This window comes from Zonotrichia leucophrys, chromosome 9, assembly GCF_028769735.1.
Source record: "Zonotrichia leucophrys gambelii isolate GWCS_2022_RI chromosome 9, RI_Zleu_2.0, whole genome shotgun sequence".
NCBI lineage: Eukaryota > Metazoa > Chordata > Aves > Passeriformes > Passerellidae > Zonotrichia > Zonotrichia leucophrys.
Window position 1 is genome coordinate 22121142 of NC_088179.1, and position 22984 is coordinate 22144125.

The 22984-nt window shown below is 44.6% G+C and overlaps 1 long non-coding RNA gene across 3 annotated transcripts; it reads right to left on the minus strand.

Moving 5' to 3' along the window:
* Nucleotides 1-4531: 4531 nt before the first annotated feature.
* On the minus strand, nt 4532-16510 carry LOC135451574 (uncharacterized). 3 transcript variants are annotated; one of them, XR_010441364.1, is made up of 8 exons: nt 16367-16510; nt 13682-14719; nt 9585-9735; nt 9028-9121; nt 7986-8047; nt 7232-7374; nt 6497-6694; nt 4532-5180 (listed from the first exon to the last, which is right to left on the minus strand). It is a non-coding gene; the product is annotated as an uncharacterized LOC135451574 (long non-coding RNA). The 3 variants fall into 3 exon arrangements; XR_010441362.1 differs by having other exon boundaries at nt 7929-8047; XR_010441363.1 differs by lacking the exons at nt 13682-14719; nt 16367-16510 and adding an exon at nt 10198-10405 and having other exon boundaries at nt 7929-8047.
* Between the last annotated feature and the right edge of the window lie 6474 nt (nt 16511-22984).

Below are 22984 nucleotides of genomic sequence, written 5' to 3' on the forward strand. Positions count from 1 at the left end.
TGCTCCATTTGCACCTTGCAGTTCATTGTCCCATCCCAGCTTTAGCCCAGGCAGTCCCACCCTGCTTGTTTTTCTCTCTGCAGCCCACGGGGTTTGTGCTCCTGGGCTGAGATTTGGGTCATTTGTCCTTGGTGCCCAGCTGGAGCAGGAATTGTTTTGTCTCCCTGCTCTGTGCACACAGCTCACCATCCCATAATGTGAAGCTCAGACCCACACACTAAAGCAGCACAGAATGTGAAACATAGAAAATCACAAACCTGTGGCACCAGCCTTAAGCATTGCTGAGCTGCAGCATTGAAATCATTGCCCCACAATCAATTTGTGGGGCAATCTGGGCACCTTTGGGTGCAGGATCTCCCCTTACCTGGGTGAGGCTGTTCCAGAAGGATCCATCCCAACCTGACCTGTCCCAAGTGGGCTCCATCCTTCCACCCATGAAGCAGCACTGAGTTACCCCCACCTGACCACCACAGCAATTTCCAGCAATGAGAAACACCCAGGAGAGGAGCTGAAGTGATGGCTGAGAGAGCCCAGGCAGCTCCCTGCTAACTCCCTCCCAAACCAGGCACTGCAAACATCCCCTGGGCTCCGGCTCAAGGTGAAATTATAGGTGGGAAACTTGAATTTCATCATTCTCAGGAAGAAATGGTTTAACAGTGCCCAACAGAAACAGCCTGGGAGGGATGTGTGGGGTGCTCTGAGTGTGCTCAGCCCCACAGAGAATTTTGGGAGTCTCTCTGCACAGAACCAGCCCATTGTGGCTCTAAAAGGGACCTTTAACATGAACATCTAGGCAATTTTATAAGGAGCTCCATAATGAGGGGATGTAATCCTTTTAGAAATCCTGTGAATTGGAATTCTTTGAGGCCCGCAGGAAGCGCTGGAGAATAATTTGCACAACCCAAAAAATTAGCACAAAGAGGAAAAAAGGCACTTTAAAGCCAAGACCCAGTGGCAGCTCCCTCAGGTGGGCTCTTTCAGGCGTGCTGGGTACAACTTTCAGCAAAAACTCAACAACCAAGAGACCCAGAATGGCTTAAGGAAGAAAGAGTGGCAAACTGCAGCTGGTTATTATTGTCCAAAAGTTCAGTGTTTCTCTGTGAAATCTGTGTTTCTTTTGGCTGTAGCTCATTCCACTGAATAAAACTTTTTTTTTTCCTAATTCATTTGAACTTGTGGCAGCTGCACTTGAGCTGATTGGCCAGGGTTTTGTGGCTGCTCTGCTCTCTCCAGTGCTCATTGTTGGGCAGTTCAGGTCATGTTATTTCACCCCAGCCAATATTAATGGCAGGGGCAGCTCCCAGGGCTCACACAGACATCCATCCAACAGAGGAGCCCCTAATTCTGTGAATGGCTCCTCTTCCAATCCATGGGGCTTACTCAAACAGAGAAAAGGAGACTCCAGGGAACAGCTGGAATTGGTTCTGAGGGAGGTTCAGAATGAGCCTTGACCCAGCTGAGTTCCCTTCACCCCTGGGACAAGAGCTGAGGATGTCTGGGCAGTGATTCCTCCTCTCTGGAATTGCAGCCTGGCCCTCCTGCAAGCAGCCCCATGCAAATTAAAGGATGCAACTCCAAGTAAATGAGGGAAATAATTTGTTTAAAAGAAAGAGATTAATTACAACTTAATTAAAACAACATAAGGAGGATGGAGGAGGAGGGCAGAACTCAGGAGGGTGTTTGGCTGATTTGTTTAATCCCACAGAACTTGCTCCACCACCCATTTCCTTCTGTCCACGCAGCTCCAGAGACCCCAAATGCTCTGGCACGAGCAGGCAGAGGGCAAGGAGAGAACAGCTCAGCCTGCAGGAAATTCTGTCCCAGGATGTTAGAGCAGACTTTGGGAATGCTTTGCTAAATTTTCATGAAATGTCAGGTCCAAAGGAATCTTTTAAGTAATTGGAAATTGATTCCGTGACACTTTGATACTGAGCTCACCAATGGCAGCTGCTATTTTACATTTCAGAATGGATGGAAGAAATTCTTCAGGGCAGACCCTGGCACAGAGTTCTCAGAGAAGCTGCCCCTGGATCCCTGGAAGTTTCCAAGGCCAGGCTGGACAGGGTTTGGAGTAACCCGTGGCAGGGGGATGATTTAAATGGGCTTTTCTGTCCCTTCCAACCTAAAGCATTCCATGGTTCTGTGATCTCCTTTTAAACCTCTTCACAGCAAAATGCCTCAAACATCACCAGCACATTCTTGCTCCTGGATGCACTTTAAATAAAATCAGAATTACCTCACATTTCCCTGGGATCCCAGAGCCAGAGCATTAAAATAATGAAATGAAAAATGATGAGAGCAGAACCAACTTCCTGTTTGGAGAGAATAAATCAGTGTGTGTGCCTGACCCAGCACTCAGGTGCAAACAGCAGAGCCTCTGAGCCTCACCCAGGAGAGAATCCTGATTACAGCTGCAAGAGGTGGGTGGGAGCTTTACCAGGAGCTGGGAACTGAACCCTCTGCCCAGGGGACTGGAGCAATTCCCTATCCCAGCCCCACTTTGTGATGCTGAATTCTGGGGGGAGAGCCTTGAGTGCTGCGTGCTGAGATTCCAGCGCTGCTGCTTCGAGTGCTCCTCAGGGGCTGGCTGGCACTTTGGGAAAAGCCTGTCTGTCTGTCTGTCCTGTCCCCAGCCACAGCCCCAGTGAGGTGGTCAGTAGGGGTCAAGAGGTCAGTCAGGAAGGTTCTTCAGGCTCTGTTTTCCCTCTGCTCCTGGCTTGGCCAAGGAAGCCTCAATAAGGCGGTCACTAAGGGGTCAGATGGTCAGTGAGGGGGTCAGTAGGGGTAAGGTGGTCAGGTGGTCAGTGAGGTGGTCACTAAGGGTCAAATGGTCAGTCAGGCAGGTTATTCAGGCTCTCTTTTCCCTCTGCTCCAGCTCCCTGCCTCATTTCCAAAACCACAGTGTTTTCTCACACAGATCCTCAGCTGAAAATAAATATATTCAATCCTTTGTGTTCAACCTTCCACTCCCAGACATGACAGGCGTTCTTTATAATGATAATGTGTTATAAGGTGTCTGGATTCATTTCTAGACCTGATGTGGACCACCATCCTCAGTCCAAAGAAAGCTTTCATGTTTTCATTTTGCTCTTATTCCCTCCCCAGCAAACATTGTTGCTCTGGAGCAGTTCAGTTCTGTTTCCCTGCCCAAAGCCCTTGCTGTTTCTGTGCAAATCTCTCTCTGTGAACCTGTGAAAGCTCTCTGCTGTGGGCTGTGCAGTTTCCCTCCTGATCCTGGGGTGTGTTTATGGAGGGGTTTGCCCTGCCTGCTCTGCTCCCTGTGCTGGGGTAAATCTCACTGACTGGATCTGCTGATCCAGCCCCGTGAGCCCTGCTCTGCTTCCCCACATTTCAAGATTTCCTGAGGGTGACCACCAAGCTGTGCTCCACAGCCTTTTCCTGTCCCAGCTGTAGAAAACCCTCTGAGCCAATCCTGTAACACATTTAAAATCTGATTTTATTCGTACAATATTTTGCTCCCCTGTTTAGGCTGCTGAGCTGTGGGAGAGGCAAGGGCAGCCCTAAGGGAGAGCCTGGAAACTCTGCAAGCTGCTGATTTCTCCTGCCTGGGTGCAGCACTGGTCAAATACTGGAATCATCTACCCAGGGAGGTGGTAGAGTCACCATCCCTCGAAGAGTTTAAAAAAAGACTGGATGTGGCACTTGGTGCCATGATCTAGTTGAGGTGTTAGAACATGGGTTGGACTCGATGATCTTAAAGGTCTGTTCCAACCTAGAATTTCTGTGATTCTGTGAGCACAGATGCTGAACAGAGCTGCTGTGGCCTCTGTGCTCCAAGCCCTGGCACTGCAGAGCCCTGCAGGGCTGAGCTCTCCTCCATCCCTGCACTGAACCCACCTGAGCTGCCCCTGCAGCCGGCACACAGCACAGGATTTATCGGCTGCCTCTGGAATGAGGCAATTCCCTTAATTGGCTTCATTTCCAGGGCTCTGAGCCTCTCCCCCTGCACTGCTGGTGGCACAGCTATTTGTGTGCTGGTGGGCAAAAAAACCCCAAAGATTGGACAGCAAATCAATCAAAGGAAGGACAGAGACCTCTCAGAGATAATTGCATCCAGGAACCCAGATCCCTGTCAGGGCTCTCCCTCCTGTGGTTTGCTTTCAGGAGCCTCTATTAAGCAACAGGACATCCCCAGACAATGCCAGCAGAGACAAAAATCTCCTTTCCTTTTCAAGATTTCCCTCCCCAGTGCTCTCTGGCCACCAAACTCCAAAGAAAGATCTTTTTTAATTATTGGGGTCAAAATGGTTGGGGTGGCTGAGCTTTTCCCATGCACAAAGCTCATTAAAGAGCACCTGGACATTGGTGGGGCTTTTTATTAATTTGTTTTCCTTTTCTATTGGTGTCCATCCCTGTGTCATTTCCCACAATGAGCTTGGGGTCTGAGCCTGGATATGTTCTATTTAAGTGCAGTGGGAATCAATAATTGTGAGTTGTTGTTGACACAGAGTTCCTAGATGGGAAAATCACATACTATTTTTAAAAAGAAATTTAAAGTTTGCTATTAATAAATAATAATAATTAATTTTAATAATAAATTTAATCAACTCATGATATCCAGTATAACATTATGTCTTATTTACATATCCATACCCATACTTACTTGGCACACACTATTTTTAATAATAAACTTAAAATTTGCTATTAATAAATAGTAATCAATAATTTTAATAATAAATAAACTCCATTAATTAAACTCCAAATTAAATTTAATAAATATCCAGTATAACATTATGTCTTATTTACATATCCATACCCATACTTACTTGGCACACACTATTTTTAATAATAAACTTAAATTTTGCTATTAATAAATAATTAATTTTAATAATAAACTAAATCAACTCATGATATCAGTATAACATTATGTCTTATTTACATATCCATACCCATACTTGGTATCACAAATGCACTCAAAAATGTTTTATTTCTGTTTCAATATCTCTTTGACCAGTAAAAAAAAAAATAGAACTTCCATAAGCAGGATTTACAGTCTGTTTTAAGAAAGGTGGTTGTAGCGCAGTTGAGATCCTACAAAAATATTGTTTTAGAGTATAGTACACATTCTGTAAAAAAACCTGACCTCAGGGGGTGAGCAGTCCTCTGGCAGTTTTGGGATGCCATCCAGTATTTTCAGGTTTGGCAAATTGGAGAACACACTTAAAAAGAGACAAAAGAAAAGAACAGGAATTGAGAAAAATAATCTTGGGAAATGTTGAGAACAAAACCGACACTGATAAAAAAGAAACAGTGGATTCAAACATATCTAAAATAGATTTGGGTTGGAAATCTTGATTTGTCATTTGTTGCAGAATTTATCTGATAAAGAGCTAATTAAAACTCTCAGATTTCACTTCATTGCACCACCTTTATATTCTCAGACCCAATAAAGCACTTCAAGAATCTGTCTTCCAACACTGACAATGAACACAATACCAGAGTTACACCAAATGGCACCAATATTTAATTACCCTAAGAACTGGCAGATTGAGAGCAGAAATACAATTAGGAATTGTTAAAACGTGGTTTCTGCTTTTGTTCTCCTGAACTTGTAGATATGCAAATAATAAAAGGTGAAATCCATCATTTCAAATGTACTTTTTCCCCTTCCATGCTGATATCTGCCTTCCTGCCTTTATCAGCACCACACTGCCAAAGGGATGCCCACAGGACTACTGGAAACTCAGAAAGGTTTTCATTAAATATTTATTTTAAACTCCTCCTTTCTTTTTTCCCCCTCTCAGTAAGCAATGGGAGGAGGTATGTCCCATTTCAGACACACTCTGCAAGGTTTATCTTCAAAATATCAACACCTGGCTGTGTTTGTAGTGGGACAAAGCATGCAACCATGCAGATTTTCTGAGAGAGAAGCTTAGAATAGATTATATTCTCTTCAATTTCTTGGATTGTTATGCCTTAGATTGGAATTTCCATTGCCAGTGTCTGAGGCTGCTCTGTTAAATCTCCAGCCCGTCCCAAAGGCTGCTCAAGGGACAGGGGGAATCCAGAAAAATCAGATGAAGGGAACTTGATTTTCTGCTGCTTTTGCTCCCATCTTTCAAGACATCCCCCTGATTCCAGCTCTGACATGTAATGCAATTTAGGCAGAAGCCACCAAGGATGCAAGGAGGCTGAAGAGAGCTTGAGTAATAGGTAATTTCTATTAATAAAAGGGAATCTAATTTATCTGCCCTGCTCACTGTCTCTGAACTTGATCCATGGGCTTAGTTCAGTTCCAGAACTGCCAGTCATGCCATTAAAAAGCATCACAGGCAGTTTCTGAATATTTGGGGGCTTTTATCACATAATAGCTCACTAAGCCATGTTCCTGGAGCATTTCAGAGCATTAAAACCACAAGAAAAGGAAAACCTTCTTTAAAAAGTTTGTTTGGTTTGAGATCCCATTCCTTTGAAAGTCTGGCAAACATTATTTTGTGTTTATCACTTTTGTTAGCCACGAGAGGGTCAGACTTACAGCTGTCTGTATCTTTCCTGGAACTCACAGGGATTCCTCTTGAGGATGAGGGATTCCAGTGGGGTGTGCCTGAAGTCTGAAATCCCACTCAGGCTCGTGATGTTGTTTTCAGCAAGAGATAAGTGCTGAATCTGAGGGACTTTTGGCAGCTGTTTGAAGGATGTAAAGTGGTTTTTATTTACATTTAGCTCTCTGCATCTGTAAAGTACAAAGTGTATGGCATCACTATCACATCTGGGACAGAGTCCCTGCAACAGGGATGGGTTTTATACACTGGTTTATATTTTATTCCCTTATTTCTTTATCTTGTGCAACAGATGCATCATTATTTCTGTTCTCAATACTACAACTCTCCATACACCTAAATACACAGCAGCAGAGTAGCAACAGATGGATGGTAAAATAAATTTACAGTTGTCATGGCCTCTCTGCTTGGGTTGTGCTCCCCCATCTCTTCACAGAGATTCCTTCTGTGTGCAACAGCTTCCCCTTTTGGCACAGATCTCCCTGAAGCTGGCTGGACTCATTAATTATTCCCCTGGAATAAAAGGGGTGTGATGTGATGTGATGTGATCTCCTCACTGGGTATTTTCAGCAATGAACTGATGGATTCTCACTCCAGCACCCCCCAAGAGCAGATTTGGCAGCTCTCAAGAGCCTGCCCCAGCTGTCACTTCAGGAAAATTCTGATTTCTGGGCTATTACATGAAAATAGAAGCAGGACATTTTGTCTACCTTGGCAACCTTATGGCACTGAGGTCTGTCAGGGAATTGTCCACCAACCAAAGCTTTTCCACCCGGATTAATCTGTGGAGGATTCTTTTGAGGTTTTCCACCTGGTAAAGGTCACCCAGGTCCTGGAATGAAAGGTTCAGCTCCTGGGAAGGGCAAAAATAAGAGAAATCACTTTTTTTTCCCCTTGCTTTGTAATAGCTATATAATTAAATATAGAATTAGTCAGAGCCAGTTAAAATGAGAACACATTTTATGCTGCTGCTTTTATAACAATTGGTGGTACCAAGTGCCAAATCCACCTCAGAATCAGAGTGCTGGACTCCTTAATTATTTGAAAGGAAGGAAGAAACCATCTCTCAAGCATGAATTTGAGTGTCCATCTCCTCCTTCCTTTGTGAGTGGGGTTACCAGGGTGTGGGAGGGAGCAGGACTGAGTGATTGTGGCTTTTTGGTTTGGCCTCTAAACCCAGCTGGCACCAAAGGTCTGTGCAGCAGCCAGATTTAAATATTCATAGAATCCTCACAGAATGGGCTGAGTTGGCAGGGAATTCAAAATTCATCCAATTCCACCCCTTGCCACAGCCAGGGACACCTTCCTTATCACAGGTTTAAATCTATTAAATGCAGTGAGCAGCCAGCACGTGATTATTTGGCTTCTTTACAGCTACAGTCCAAAGTGTTAATGAGGAAGTTTTACAGCACAGTTTTCCCAGTTCTCTTGCATCCTCTTTTCCCATTTCTCTGTGTCAGTTACTTGTTTTCTTCTTTTCAGAGTATATTCTTCTTTCCTGAAAAACAGCTCTTCTTCTGAGGGCCCTGGTCAGAGAAAAAGATTTACAGTTGAGGATTGATACAGAACTGGCACTTAGTCACTTGCTGGAAGAATATATATTTATATTGCTGGGAAGATTCTGTAATGAAGAAATATATATAATATTATAGGTGTGTGACTTTCCAGGCTTCTGAGATTTAAATTAATGGGAAGATTTTTCTGCCATTCCCAGGCCCATAATTCAGCCAGCAATATGCAGTCTTTGTGCATGGTTGGTAAATGACAGATCTGCTACAGATCAGAATGAAAACCATTTCTGAAAGGTTGTTCTTAAGGACCTGAGCTCTAAAATTCTCCTTATTCCTTGCCATGCTGTGAGTTAGCCTTTGATTGTCCTGAGAAAGGAAAATGTTTCAGCTTCCAGAGCAGTGCCAAAAACCAACAGCTCCATTCTAAACCTCATTTGTATTGAGACACACACACACTAAGACTTAAAGTCTTAATGAAAAGTTTAGAGCTGTGGGCATCTTCAAATTCCTGATTAAAGCAAGGACTGGCTGGAAATCTTCCACTGTTTACTCCCAAACATGCAAATACTGGATTTTAAAACCCATCTGTTCTTGAGAGTGTATGGATTGCAATTGAGCCAATTTAGTCTTAAAATACAAGAAATGTGCCACTGTTTGCAGGGCTGGGCTTCCCTCTTGCTTGGCTGTTTGGCACATGGCTACTGCATTCTGAACAGTCAAATGTTAATCAGCTTCTGAGAGAAGTAATCAGCAGCACATTAATACTAAAAATTTTCAGTTTGCAGTTCAGGCAGTTGTTTTTAATTTTGGAAATGACAAAGGATAATTTCCTAATGATTAAAAAAATAAAGCCAGCGTGGGCACTGTGAGCTGAAATCCTGGAGTTTGCCATTCTTTTGAGAAGGGGCAGGATTTCAGCTCATCCCTTTTAAGGATTCACTCTTTGACTCGATGGAGTCAGGGCTGAGATGTCAAAGTGTCTTTTTGATCTTTACCTTCCCTCACTCGGGGGCAGAGGAGCTGATTCCCTCTCACACTGTGTTCCTCTATGTCACACCAGCCAAGATACTTGAAGGAGTCAGAGGGAAGCTTAAAAAAAGGGAAAAATAAAGATATAAAAATCAGTAGAAGCTCTTGAGGTTTTGGCACTGCATTTCCCCTTATTTCTGGCCTTATTACAGCAGAAATGCCCCAGTCAGAGCCACATGCAGGAGCTGGTGAATGCTGTGGGAATTCACAGCTCAGTGGAGGTTGCCACAGCTCGTCCTGGTTAACTGCAATAAATTGGCTCAAATATTGGAGGGAGCCTCTTCAGGGCTCATTATTCCCCTGCCCAGAGCTGCAGTTTGGTGCTCAAAGGCTGAGGCAAATCCCCTGCCACAGCTCACCCCAAAGGACAGAACCTTATTTACATTCCAGCCCAGTTTTGGAGGATAAAAGGAGGTAAACAGAATCCTCTTCAAAGCTGAGGAGGACATTTCTGCCTTAGCTCCTCTTTGTCAATGTCTCTTTTCTAGAAACCTGCAGTCAGACTGGGAAACCCAACACTTACTGGGAAAGGGAGCCTGGGGTCCCAGCTCTGCCCGAGGGTTCCTCTGTTTTGGGGTAAAACCAGTGGAATATTGTGGGCATCCCTCAGGATGGAGCAGTAGGAGGAGTAGAATTTCAAGAACTTCTGGTTGCTTGTAGTCAGACCTGAGGAACTAGAGAGGAGATGTTGAGCCAGCCTAGGTTCTGTCCAGGGAAATGCAAATTTTGTTGGGTTTGTTTTATAATTACAGAAAATCATTACAGAAAATAAGAATAGCTCAGGGTAGAATTTGCCAGCAGGCAGCAGCCCCTTGGGGGGGTGTGTGCTGGGGAGCAGCAGGAGTTCACTCACAGCAGCCCTGGGAAAAGAGGATTTACCTTGGGTAAATGGTAAAAAAAAATCCCAGAAAATAAAAATAAAAATAAAAAAAAAGTGCTGGGAATTCTTGTTTAGTTCTATCTTGCTGTTTGTTCTGCTTTTACATCCTTTTATGTTAAATGAGATCAGAGCAAAGAAATTTGTAGAAATTCTTTTGTGTTTAAGAAAAAGATCTGTTATTTTGATCAGTTTGGAAGTGATCTTTTAGGATGTATTCAAATGACTATTTATAACTGCAAGACTTTTCAAAACCTACCTTCCTCTCAGCTAGATACTACCTCCTCTGCTGAGACAGGAATATGCACTCCCAGCCCCTGGAAATGTGGGATAAAACATTTCAGCTGAACCATTTAACATGGTATCTATTCTGATCTCCTGGCAGGAAACCCACTCACAAAACTCTGTACTGGTGATGGCAAGTAAAACATAAAGTTCCAGAAAAAAATAAAGATGTGATGGATACAACTTCCCCAGTCAGGTGGGTAGTGAGATTTCCATGGGAAGGAGTGACAGAAAGAAACTTCTTTCATCTCAAAACTGCCTGGGTTTAATAAGCACCAGCTGGACCCCCAGATTATGTCACAGGAGATTTTTCTGGAGTGCCACACAGCTTTTCCCTCCCTTGCTTTGTTTACCTTCCTGTTTTGCTGCAGAATTGATGCAAAAGGAGTGGCAATGAAGGAGGCAGGATGCAATTCCAAGCAATTACAGATCTCACAATACATGAAAGGAACAAAATTTCCTGCCTTGATTGTGAGGCCCTTTGGCTGGATATGAATCTCCAATGACACCTCTGGGAGCAGCACACTAGATTATGTCAAGCATTAAGGGAAAAAAAATTAGATTCATGATGTCTGTCCAGGCTGAGTCATTTCCTCTCACTTCGCCTGCAGTGAGAAATTGGTGGTTATCATAAATCATGGGCCTAAATTCTTATGAGAGAAGAATTAATTTCACTAATGGAAAACCTCTGTGGCAATTGCATTCCTCCATTCTCCCTCTTTTTGGGGGCTGTGGGGGACTATTTATGATGTCCTTTAAGCAGAGGTGCTTGACTATATTTTAAGAATTCTGTAATAGAGGTTTGGAAAGGAAACTTCAAAAGGTAATGGGGGCGAAAAATCTTGTGTGTGACCAGCTCCTAATTTCTGAGGCTGGCCCTCAGTCCAGTTCCTATCATGGCTACAGCTTTGCTGCTGACACCAAATCATTACAAAGTTATTTTCCATCTCAGTAATAAACAAAACCCCACAAAACTGTACCAAACAATTCTTTGCAGGCACCTTGAAGTCTGCATTGCTCCCTGTGAGCTGACAAGAGGGCGCACAGGCTGGGGGGTAACTGGAAGCACTCGTGGCCAAACCCTTGCATTTTACATTATTCTCCTCAGTAGAAGTCCCAGGGAGGAATTCAGTGCCTGAAGTGTTTTGCAAACTGTCAGGAATGAGAACAGAACAGAACAACTTCAGCCTTTTTAAGAGCATGGCTGAGGAGATATCAGGCTGTACCCTGGAAAACCCTGCACTGCTGAGCTCCCTGATCAAAGCCCAGCTCATCAGGATGTCAGTGTCAGCTGTGGGGCTGGGAAATGTTCTGCTCTCTCAGACACCTTGGCCAGGTTTGCAGGGAGCCCAGGGAAAGGTTCTGCTCTCTCTGACACCTTGGCCAGGTTTGCAGGGAGCCCAGGGAAAGGTTCTGCTCTCTCAGACACCTTGGCCAGGTTTGCAGGGAGCCCAGGGAAAGGTTCTGCTCTCTCTGACACCTTGGCCAGGTTTGCAGGGAGCCCAGGGAAAGGTTCTGCTCTCTCAGACACCTTGGCCAGGTTTGCAGGGAGCCCAGGGAAAGGTTCTGCTCTCTGACACCTTGGCCAGGTTTGCAGGGAGCCCAGGGAAAGGTTCTGCTCTCAGACACCTTGGCCAGGTTTGCAGGGAGCCCAGGGAAAGGTTCTGCTCTCTGACACCTTGGCCAGGTTTGCAGGGAGCCCAGGGAAAGGTTCTGCTCTCAGACACCTTGGCCAGGTCTCCAGAGAGCCCAGGGTGCTCCAGGCTCCTGAGTGCAGTGCAAGCCCCTCTGAGTGCAGCTGCCTTTCAGTGCAGGACACATTAAAAGCCACGAAAAGACTTTGAAGAGCAAAAGCTGAGCTGCTTCTGAAACTGCACCAGTGAAAGATACTGAGTGAGAAACAGAGTGAAAAGTCCCTCCTCTGTATGTTTTAGCTATTTGGCTGTTAAAAAAGGAGTGTCAGTCAAATCCTTTCTCCTGATGGAACAGCAGCCTCGACAAACAAACATCTGAGACTCTGCAGCTCAGGTTCAGCTCTGCTGCACAGAAAATGGGGAGCTCAGCTAAAGAGGAGTGAGGATATGAGCAAACTCTTGCATTTGGGATTTGAAAGGCTTTTTGTCCCAGCCTTTTGAGCAGTTCTGGGGTCTGGTCTAGCTTCTCACAGCCTTATCCCAGCTGCTCTTCAGGAATCAGCATTCTCCAGCAGGCTTAGCTTTCACTGCTTTCCCCTTAAATCTGAAATCCCTGGATAAAAGGTTTGGGAACCAGTAGTATGGTTATAAATAACTCTTCACATATCAGGATTCCCGTGGTGCTTGCTACATCCCACCAAATCACAGCCCACATCTGATGGAAGGGGCCCTGCTCCTGTGGTTGAGCTCAGGGAGCTCTGGTCAGGTTCTTATTTAGCAGCAAAGTGCTCTCAGATCATTCAGTCCTGATGCTGTGGGAGTGAAAAATGTGCACCATTCTAAAGGAAGGAACCAAATCAAATGTGTTTCAAGATCATCTTGAAGGAATAGAAAAAAAAAAATTCCAAACTAGAGAAACTAAGAGCAATAAATCCTCCTAAAGCAAAGAGTTTGTATCACTGGGTGAAAGCTGCTGATTTTGTAGGCTCCAAGAGAGGTTCTGGACCTGCCCAAAGCACCTGCACACATAAGTGAACACTCCCAGGTTCTAAACACCCAATTATTTGTGTTGTCCCAGTCAATGGCAAATGCCAAAGCCATAAATGAACTGCAAGGATAAGTTACCAGCTTGTGAAAGTATTTAAGAGATGGCAAACTCAGAATTCAGGCTGTGCTTCATTTCAAATGCACACAATTTACTGCTCCAGAGCAGCTCTGCTTGTATGCAAACATTTATTATGAGAACTCTCTGAACTTAGCAGAGTAGAAGATATGGACACAGTGTTTGCATGCTCTATTACCTCTCAATTATTTTTATAGGAGTTTTAGGAGACATTATGCAACATTTTGAAGCAGTTCTTCTGAGCGTAATTTAGTGACAAACACACCTGTAAGTTATGGCTACAAAGCATCCTTGCTGATAGCTGCAGCATCAATTATCTTGCTTTATGCTTCATAAAATTGCCCCCCCCAAGACATAATTAACTTAATTAGGTCCCATCACCATAATGATACACTCTTAGCATATTAACTAACATTTTCCTCTTGGATCCAGCTTGCACCAACACAAAGCCCACATCTCAATCCACACATTTTCACAACAAACTCAACATTTTTGTTGGGGCAGCTTTTTCCTTCCAGCAATCAGGCACTGACACCAAGAAAAACAGCTCTGTTTGAGCTCCTGTTTTCCCTGCACAGCAATCTCCTTCAGCAATACAGGCTGGTACATTTTAAAAAGACACTCAATCCTGTAACTCTATCTTTGTTGTCAAAGCATGTCAAGCAATGACTACAGGTTCGTGTCTCCTTGCACCCTCCTACCTTTCAGACATGTCTGGCTGCTGCATGAAATCCTCACATCTTGCACAGGGCTATTTGTCTACAGGCAGGGCTTATCTTCCCATCTCTGGCCCTGCTCAGGGAGGGAGTTCCAGGCTCTCTGGAGAGGGGGAACCTGCCGGGATCCCGATGGATGGATTCGCTGTCTCCAAGGAAACGCTGTCACCGCGCAACGCTGCCGCCGCTGTCACCTTAGGAGCTATTGTTACCAACCTCTTAAGCACATCAAACAAATTCCTGGGCTGATCCAGCTGGTATCAGTGAGCTGGCTCTCCAGAAGGTGCCTAAAGATAGGTTGGTGATACCTGTAGCAGGATACGTGATCATCCAGCTGAATCTCTGGTCTGCGCGTGCCGGCCGCTCCACTTTCAATTCCTTTCACGGTTTTGCCCGCTTGAAGTTGGTATTTTTGTTGCCTAAAAGATCTCCTGCTTCATTAGTGGCTTGTTAAATGCCTTATTAGTGTATCTATCTGTTGGATGAAAAGAAAATACTTGAAGAGGGTCAAGTTTTATGTAATGTTCAGGAAGGTTTTTTATGGGCACCTGTTCGCTCTGTTGGGCGTTCTTGCCTCATTTGAATGTACTCAGCCATTTTAGGAACCTCTTCTAGGCTTCCTTCTTCAGGTTTGCAGCCGAGAATGAGAACAAGAGATTCTTCTCTTGGTGGGAACCAACAGGCCAGGTTTGTGTCTGTTTTTATATTATATTTTTCTTAGACCATTAAAGCTGTAGGTTCTGAGAATTGGCCCAGTGAATATGAGTTTGATTTTTGTTTGTTCACCCAGACAAAGTGCAGGCGCTGGCAGGGCTCCAGGGTGGGATTGCAGCAGCCCAGTGTGGTTGTGGGCACTGGTTAGTCCCTGCTGAAGTTCACAGATGGTTTTTAAACTCCAACAGTGGTGGTGGGACCCAGGTTTTGGGGGAAGGTTACAATGGAGCTGTAAATTGTCCCCTATTGATCTGTGACTCCCGCACCACAGGCACAGCCCCTTCCTCACTTCAGCTCCTGGGGTCTGTCCTGAAAAAAGAGGGGGTAAATAGATTAAAATCAATGTGGAAAAAGTCCACAATCCTCTCTGCCCTGGGTTATTCAGTTGGAAATGCCATTTTGTCAAAACCTCTGCGGTTTAGACTTCTACCTCGCAGCTTCTTCACATACGAAACATTCCTTATCCTCCTTCTCCTTCACATTTTTCTCTTTTAGGTCACTACAAAGGCTGATCATTATAAGGTCGTTCTGCACAGAGAGGTCTGTGCTTTCCCCAATGGTTGCTGAAGGCTCCAAAACCTTCTCTCAGAAATTCTGCTGGCAAATTTCACCGTGCCAGGAAAACAGAGGGGAATCATTGTAATTAGAGAATTTCAGCTCCATGCTCAGGCATTCCACGGTTCCAAATGTTGAACTGACAGATCATTACGTGAAATTTAACAAAGTAGTCATTCCACCCAGGTTTCATTAAAACTTTATGTGCTAAGAACTGAGTTTATTACTGGGTGGGCGAGGACAGGGTTTTAAGAGATTCATCAGGTCACTTGAGAGAATAATTTCTCTGTCTGCTAAGAATAAAGAAATTAATATCTAAATCAAACAGGATTGTAATTTGGGGCCTTTCTACTTGCCATTTTTTCCTCTGTCTATAAAATGAAAGGTATTGGTCCCCATCACAGCCTAATGGGCTTCAGATCTTTTATGGCAAATGCATTCCTCATAAAGCCCATGAAAAATTATCTCTGTGCTATTCCAGAGGAACGACATATTTTACATGGTGTCAGCCTTTCCATTATAAACACTATTTTTCAGATCTTTACAACCTGCCCATAAAAATGTGCTTCTGACAAGAAATTCAGCAGTGTGTCCCCAGCTCTGCAAGAAAGAAATCTTTTTTCCAACTTTATGTAATTTTGACCAGTAATTTTGTCTTTGAATTGGGTAAACACAGGGTGGGCATCGGTCTCAACCCTGTGTCTCTCACATCTTTTTTTTGTCCCTTTGGATTCTTCCCTGCATGTCCATGAAATTTGTAGGATGGGCAGAATACAGCTCATCCTGAGGTCTGATTAATGACAGAAACAATCCCAATTATTCTCACTGCTGTAGGCCACCAGAGGCCCCGTTGTTCTGGGCACCACAGAAAGTCAGGAAAACAGAGTTTGCTCCAGAGGGTTTGTGCTCTAATTGAACAGAGCACACAGACAAAGAGTAGGAAGAAAGGAAATAATATTATCCCTCCTCCTTTTATACAGAAATAACTGAGATGCTCAGACCATGAAATCCTGGCACTGTGGGAGCAGAAATTCTGTTCCTGTGCCCAGGGTCAGCATTCACACAGGATTCCCAGCCACTGACTTTGTTCAGACCAGACTGGATGAACAGTCTGGCTTTAAAGTCTGCAATTACTGGCTGAGTTTCTGAGCTGACATTTCTGATTGTCGTTGAAGGATACTTGAAAGAAATTTCTCTATTCTAACATTTTTCTGATTCAGGAATAAATCAGTTTAGATAAATCTAATTTTATGTTCTTTATGTAATTTTTTTTTTTTTTTGGTGTTAACTTGATACAAATTGTTGATATCAAACCATCAGGTCAATATCACCAGTACAATCAGACCTAAACACATAACAACACTTCAGCACCAGCAGAAAGCCAGCTTTTATTGATCTTACCTGCTTTGAACATATCCAGGAATCCAGGGTGTTTGTGTTGGATGATTCAGTTAGAAAGAGAGAATTTCTTGGGGCATTTCAGAGGTGTGATGTGCATGGCCCTGAAGAGGAAGAGGAGCTCACTTTTGGTGCCCAAGTGCTGCTCTGTGCCTCGGCAGGCAAACAGCACACACTCACTCAAACCAACAGGTTTGGGTTGTTTTGCTGAGTTACCCAGGCAACACTTTCCTTTCTGGGCTGCCCGTTCAGGATTCCAGGAAAACATTTGATTCCCACTTGGAGAGCATTCCCAGGGAAAAGCCAAGGACAACAGCATAAAGCCTTGGGCAGGAGGAGCGCGGAGTTAGTGAAACATTTCATCGGGGTCACCAGACAAAAAGGAATCAACAACTAGCTGCATAAATAATTGAAGGGAAAGCTGCACATGCCTGCTTTTCTGAGGTGTTACAAACCCATGGGTTCCAAGAGGCTTGGAGGGGCTGTAGCCAAGCAACAGGGACTGAAATTTGGTTCTCTCTCCTGGAAAAACAATGGGCTTGAAAGTGGTAATGACAATGCCTGGCACTGAAGAGTGAGCTCTTCCTTGGTTTAACAGCCTTTGGATGAAGCTGCAAGAAAAGATGATTGTGGAATGAAGAAAACATTTTTGTTTGGTTTAGGAGAGGCCTATTCCAGTATCAAATCTGCCTTTTTCTAAACAAAATGAATGTCAACAATTTCTGGATGTATCTGACACTGAGGAAAGACCGCAAATAAGTAACATCTCAAGGTTTTCTTTCTCAAAAGTTTCTTTTCTAAAGAAATAATGGACATAAAACTCACTGCCTCTTCATTTGCCTTCAAATTTCACCAATTTGTATGAAAGAGAAAACATGATTTTATCCCAAGTGGAGCTGGTGGCACACAACACTCCTGGTTGATGATTTCTCCCATTATTAACCTCACTGAAATGAGGTCTATTTTCCCTTTCACCTTAAAGCATGGCTTTTGCATTGAATGTGAATGCAGAAAAACCCCAAAGGGACCTGCTGGGAACCTGCCAGACCTCCCCAAAGGGAATGAACCCCACACAGGCCATGGTCTGGGGCTCACTGCCACCCATTTAATGAGCTCCTGTCACCTCCACTCCCCCAGCTGCCATTCCTGCCCAATCCTCAAAATTCCAAACACCCCAAGCTGCCAGAACAAACAGATCAGGCACCTGATGGAACCTCCAGCCTGGGGTCAGCCCCATCTCCTGCACCCACGTCCTCATCGTGGATCTCGTGTCTCATCTTCTCACGAGTTAATTGTTAATGATTCCCCATGGGGTGCAAGATTCATTAGGCACTTCCTAATTTATCAAACATAAATCTCATCAGGTAATTTTAATCATATGAAAATCATTTTAAATTCATTTTGATAGACAATTTCCTGTTGCAGCCTCCTTTTCCCCTGTGTGGTTGGAAGCAGCATCTCTGGTTATTCTCCTCTAACTTCCCCCATTGCACTTCCATCATTTTCTTGTATTTATTTGAAAATGCTGCCAGCTGCTAAAGAGTTATGTTTCTTTTTTTTTTTCCTTTTCTTTTTTTTTAATTGATTACCTGAAATATACTGAAAAAATCGGTTTATTTCATCCATCAAACCCCTGCTGCCTTGCTGAAAATCAGATCTTGCAAATGTGGGAATACCTGGGAGTCACCAGAGCATTTCTTTATTAAAGTGGCTTTGCCAGGTTGTCATATAGGAGATATTTGAGACAAAGAGACAAAATCTCTTTAAGGATGGGATGGGAAAATAATTGTATTGCTGAGCCAAGGTGGTGAAAAGTATCCAGCTCTGCAGGAGCTTAGAAAGGAGGGAAAAACCAGGAAAACATGGAAAAACAATGCACTTGAATGACAAACATAACTCAGTTGTTTAAATTTCAGAGCTCCCTGTCCCCATTCCAATCAAAGAAGGAGCTGAACATGTATTTACAGACAGAACTTGCTCCTGACATCTCCCATTTTTTTATCCCTATTATTTCCCTGAGACTTATTGCCAAAAAAAATTAAGTTCAAATGAATGCCTGGCTATTCACTGTCTGCAAGGATCACAAAGATGTTCTCTGGCTGAAAGCAGCAAGCAGGGCCTCCTGTGATGGTGGGGAAGAGAGGAGAGGAGCATGATGAGAAGAATCAAGTGTTTTTATTAAAGGTGTTGTGCTCACGCAGCTTTTATCTGGAAATCCAAATAATTTACTCCCACTTGCTTTCATTTGGAGCAGAAGGCAGCCTCGTGTTCCATGAAAAAAGAATGAGCCTTGCTCCTCTGCAGCGCTTCCTTTCTGGGCAGGAGGCAGCCCTGCTGTGCTGTCCACAGCATTCCCTGTAAGTGCAATCCCTGCATTTACAGCCAGGAGCTGGCACGGCCTGCCAGGAGAAATTAAATGCAATGGAGATGTGTTCCTGCTCAAAGTCAGGGGCTGAGTTTGCTGTATCACATCCTCGTGCCCTGAGGGCTGCAGCACCCTCTCCTCCCAGCAGGGCTGGGGGAGCTGAGCCATTCCTGGCTGGTTTTGCACCACTTTGTCCCACAGCTGTAATTATGGGAGTTATGGTAGGCTATAGATAAAAGTTAAGGTATAGATTGGTACTGTATTAAAATGCTCAGCAAAGAAAAGTATAAAATGCAATGTAACCAAAACCGAAGGGCCTCCAGGCCTGGCTGCAGCTGGAGCTGACAGCTGTGGGCACAGCTCTGTCACCCACACCCTGGGCTGATGGAATAAACTGCATTCTGTATACAATAAACTGCATTTTGGAGAGCCCTTGGAGCCCCGCATCCCTCATTATGGCTCTTACATCACAGAATCACAGAATAACGAGGTTGGAAGGGACCTCCAAGATCATCAAGTCCAACCTTTGCCCTAACACCTCAACCAGACTGTAGCAACAAGTGCAATATCCAGTCTTTTTTTAAACACATCCAGAGATGGTGATTCCATCACTCCCTGGGAAGAGCATTCCAATGCTTTATTATTCTTTTGGTTAAAAATTTTCAGTGGAATGACTTCAGCCAGTGCCTCTCTCTGCTTTGGCTCTTTTCAGCCCAAAATCCCCTCTGCAGACAAAGCTCTTTTTTCCAGAGGTCACTCCCCACCTCACATTTTTGCTTTAACAGAGATGAGGTGATAGGAGAAGCAGCTTTTCTTTAAGGGAAAGTAAAAGGGATTAAACCCCATGCACTTCACACCCATCCTGATATTTGGGCTTCACTGCCGGCCTAGATGGGCTGTGGAGGTGCTGTTAAACCACTTTGTGTCACAATATTGCCCTTTTCTTGATTAGGGCAGGTTAATATTTCTGCTGATACCTGTTCTTCAAAGTCTCCTTTCAGCCCTCAGTTTTTTTGTTTTTGCAGTTGAGATGTGAATGATCAGCAGCTGAGCTTCAGTCTTGTTCCTCCTCATTTTTCATGCTGCCTTGGCTGTTTTGGAGAGCTGCTGAATGCAGAATGAAGCTGCAGGAGAGTGTTTGCTCCACAGCCAGCAAGGCATGAAGCCCTTTTTTCTCCAGCTGTGGAGTGGAGCCAGAGCATTGCTAACAGAGTCACTGGGGATGTGACTCAAAGGGTGACATTTCCTACTCTGCTCCGTGACACCAGATGATGAATGCTCACAGCAAAACACGGGGCTGGTTTAAATAAACAAAATTAAATCTATTTCTGTGATTACAGGAATCGTGTTACATCTCTGAGGGAGCATCAGCTGCTGCTCCCAAGTGCTGCAGATTTGTCAGCTTGTTTAGAAATGCTCTGCTTGCTCACTGGGTTTTCCTGCTGCATAAATCCATTGGCATTTTGGCCCGAGCAGGCTGGGGGGGATTTGGCCAGTGGGAGATTTGGCCAGCAGGTTGATGTTCTGCACATCAGCCTTAATCTTGTTTTACACTCAGCAATTTACAGCCTCATATTGTTCCCATTCCCAGCATTAGAGAGACACCATGGGAGTGTATGGGAGCAGGGACCTTAGCCCAGAGCCAGAGCTGAGGGGATTCTCCCATTTCTGAGTTCTCTCATTCCTGGGTTCTCTCATTCCTGGATTCTCCCATTTCTGGGTTCTCCAAGTCCTGGATTCTCCCATTCCTGAATTCTCTCATTCCTGGCTTCTCCCACTCCTGAATTTTCCCATTCTTGGATTCTCCCATTTCCGAATTCTCCCATTTCTGAGTTCTCTCATTCCTGGATTCTCCCACCTCTGGATTCTCTCACTCCTGAATTTTCCCATTCCTGAGTTTTCTCACTCTTGGGTTCTCACACTCCTGAATTTTCCCACTCCTACTGGTATTCATATTCCCATTCCTGGGTCTCCATCCTGTTCTCCCATTCCTGAATTCTTCCATTCCTGGGTTCTTCATCCTGAATTCCATTCCTGGTTTTCCTTCATTCATTCCCCGATTCTCCATTCCTGGATTCTGTTCTCCACTCCTGATGATTCTTCCATTTCTGGGTTCTCCCACTCCTGGGTTCTCCCATTCCTGGTTCGTTTTTCTATCTCCATTCCTGATATATTTTCCATTTCCCTGGGTTTCATTTTCCATCTCCTGAATATTTCCTGAATTCCATTCTTGGATTCTCCCATTCCTGAATTCTTCCATTCCTGGGTTCTCCCACTCCTGAATTTTCCCATTCTTGGATTCTCCCATTCCTGGGTTCTCCCACTCCTGAATTCTTCCATTCCTGAATATTCCCATTCCTGGGTTCTCCCACTCCTGGATTCTCCCATTCCTGCCACAGGGCATCAGTCCCCCTCCCCATTCCATGCAGTTTTCTGGGCAATGTGTCCCTTGGGATGCATCCAAGGGGCAGAGCAGAGCCCAGTCCTGAGCCCTGGCCCTGCCCCAGCTGCACCTGGAGCCAAACCCCAAACCCCAACCCCACATCCCCTTCCCCCTGCAGTCCCTGCCATGGGAAGGAAATGCAGGCAAACCTGGATTGAGCCAAATTCCATTCAGGGATTGCAGGAGGGCACAAGGGGAACCCTCCTGAGGCTGAGCCAGCCCCTCCCTTGGGCTCCCAGCTGTGAAAAGAGCATTTCCATTCCCCACTGAAGCCAAATTTTAACAGCAAGGGGCTGGTTAAGCTCTGAGATTGAGACCAGCAATAAATTCTGATTTTATCAGCTCTGCCAGCTGTGCTGGGGAGGGATGAGCCTGAGCTGCTGAGTCTGGGCAGGTTCAGATAGTGTTACAGCACTGAATCACCACTGCCGTGGCACACAAAGGCTCCAGGCTGTCACAGATACCCCCTGCTTCATCAGATGCTGTCTTCAGATGTCTGTGCTCAATGGGAGCACACTTGCAAAATTAATACTCCCCTAGCTCTAGTGGAAAAAAAAGGGCTTTGTACAGAAACCCTAAAAAATAAGGCAGCACTGAGGGAGATAGAAATGTAAAACAACCTTTCCACTTGAAAACCTTTCTCCATGGAGCCATCAGGATGCATTTCCTGGGAAAACAGCGTTGGCTGTGCTCAGCCCTGCTCCTGAATGCTGCTCAGATTATCATGCCTGCCATGAAGGGTGGAAAGCAGGCTGCCAGCTGGGTAATGGCCCTTCTGAAAAATACCCTTCCAGCTTGCTTTTTGGGAAGCCACTTCTCATGGAACTATCAAAACATCATCTCTGTGCTCTTGTCACCCCGAGGAGGAAGCAGATTTTGAGCAAGTGTTATCAAGGCTAAGAGAGCCTGAATTAACTTGTGCTCCAGACACTTAGTGCACTGCCAATAAATCCAGCAGAAAGTTGTTCTGTCTAGAAAATACAAATAAATTCCGAAGCAATTCCATCAGGAGAGCTCTGCCAGGGGTTGTGGCTCCTCTTCAGTGGCTGGGGAGCTTTGCCAGTGCCCCAGTGACAAACCCTGACATCCCTTTATTCCCCCTCTGGCTGCTCCCATTGACTTGCTGCATTCCAGAGGAATTTGCTGCCATCCCTTCCAAGAGGCCAAAATTCCTCATTTAACTCGGGGCACTGAAGGAGAGGAACTCAGCCAAGGCAGTGACTGAGAAGGGAAGGGGAAAGAATAATTCTGCCTGAACAGAGTGAATGAAATATGTTAAAACTTGATAAGAATTAAATATATCAGGAAGATTGCCCTGAGACCTGTGAGGATCATGCCCTGGACAATGCCAAATCTCACTGGTCAGCACCAGTGTGGCACAAAAAGTCTCTTTATTTGGATAAAATAACTCTTTTTCAAAGTCATGTTTTGAACCAAAACTGGAATCCTTGCAGCTGGTACCTGGGTGATAATTCTGCCTGATCAGATGAAATGAATATCTTAAAACTTGATAAGAATTAAAGATATCAGGAAAATTGCCCTGAGACCTGTGAGGATCATACTCCAGGCAATGCCAAATCTCACTGCTCACCAACAATGTGGCACAAAATTCTGTTTATTTGGGGCTTTTGTCACTGTGTTTTGTAAATGCATGTTTCTAAAGGCAACAGCCACAAAGCCAGCAGAGTTTAACACAGGAATAATGACATTTCTGGAGTTTATCACAGGGCAAATACTGGTCCCCAAATTCTTTGTCTGTGCTGGGGAATGCTGTCCTTGGTCAGGCTGGGATCAGCAGTGGGCAGTGCCAGCC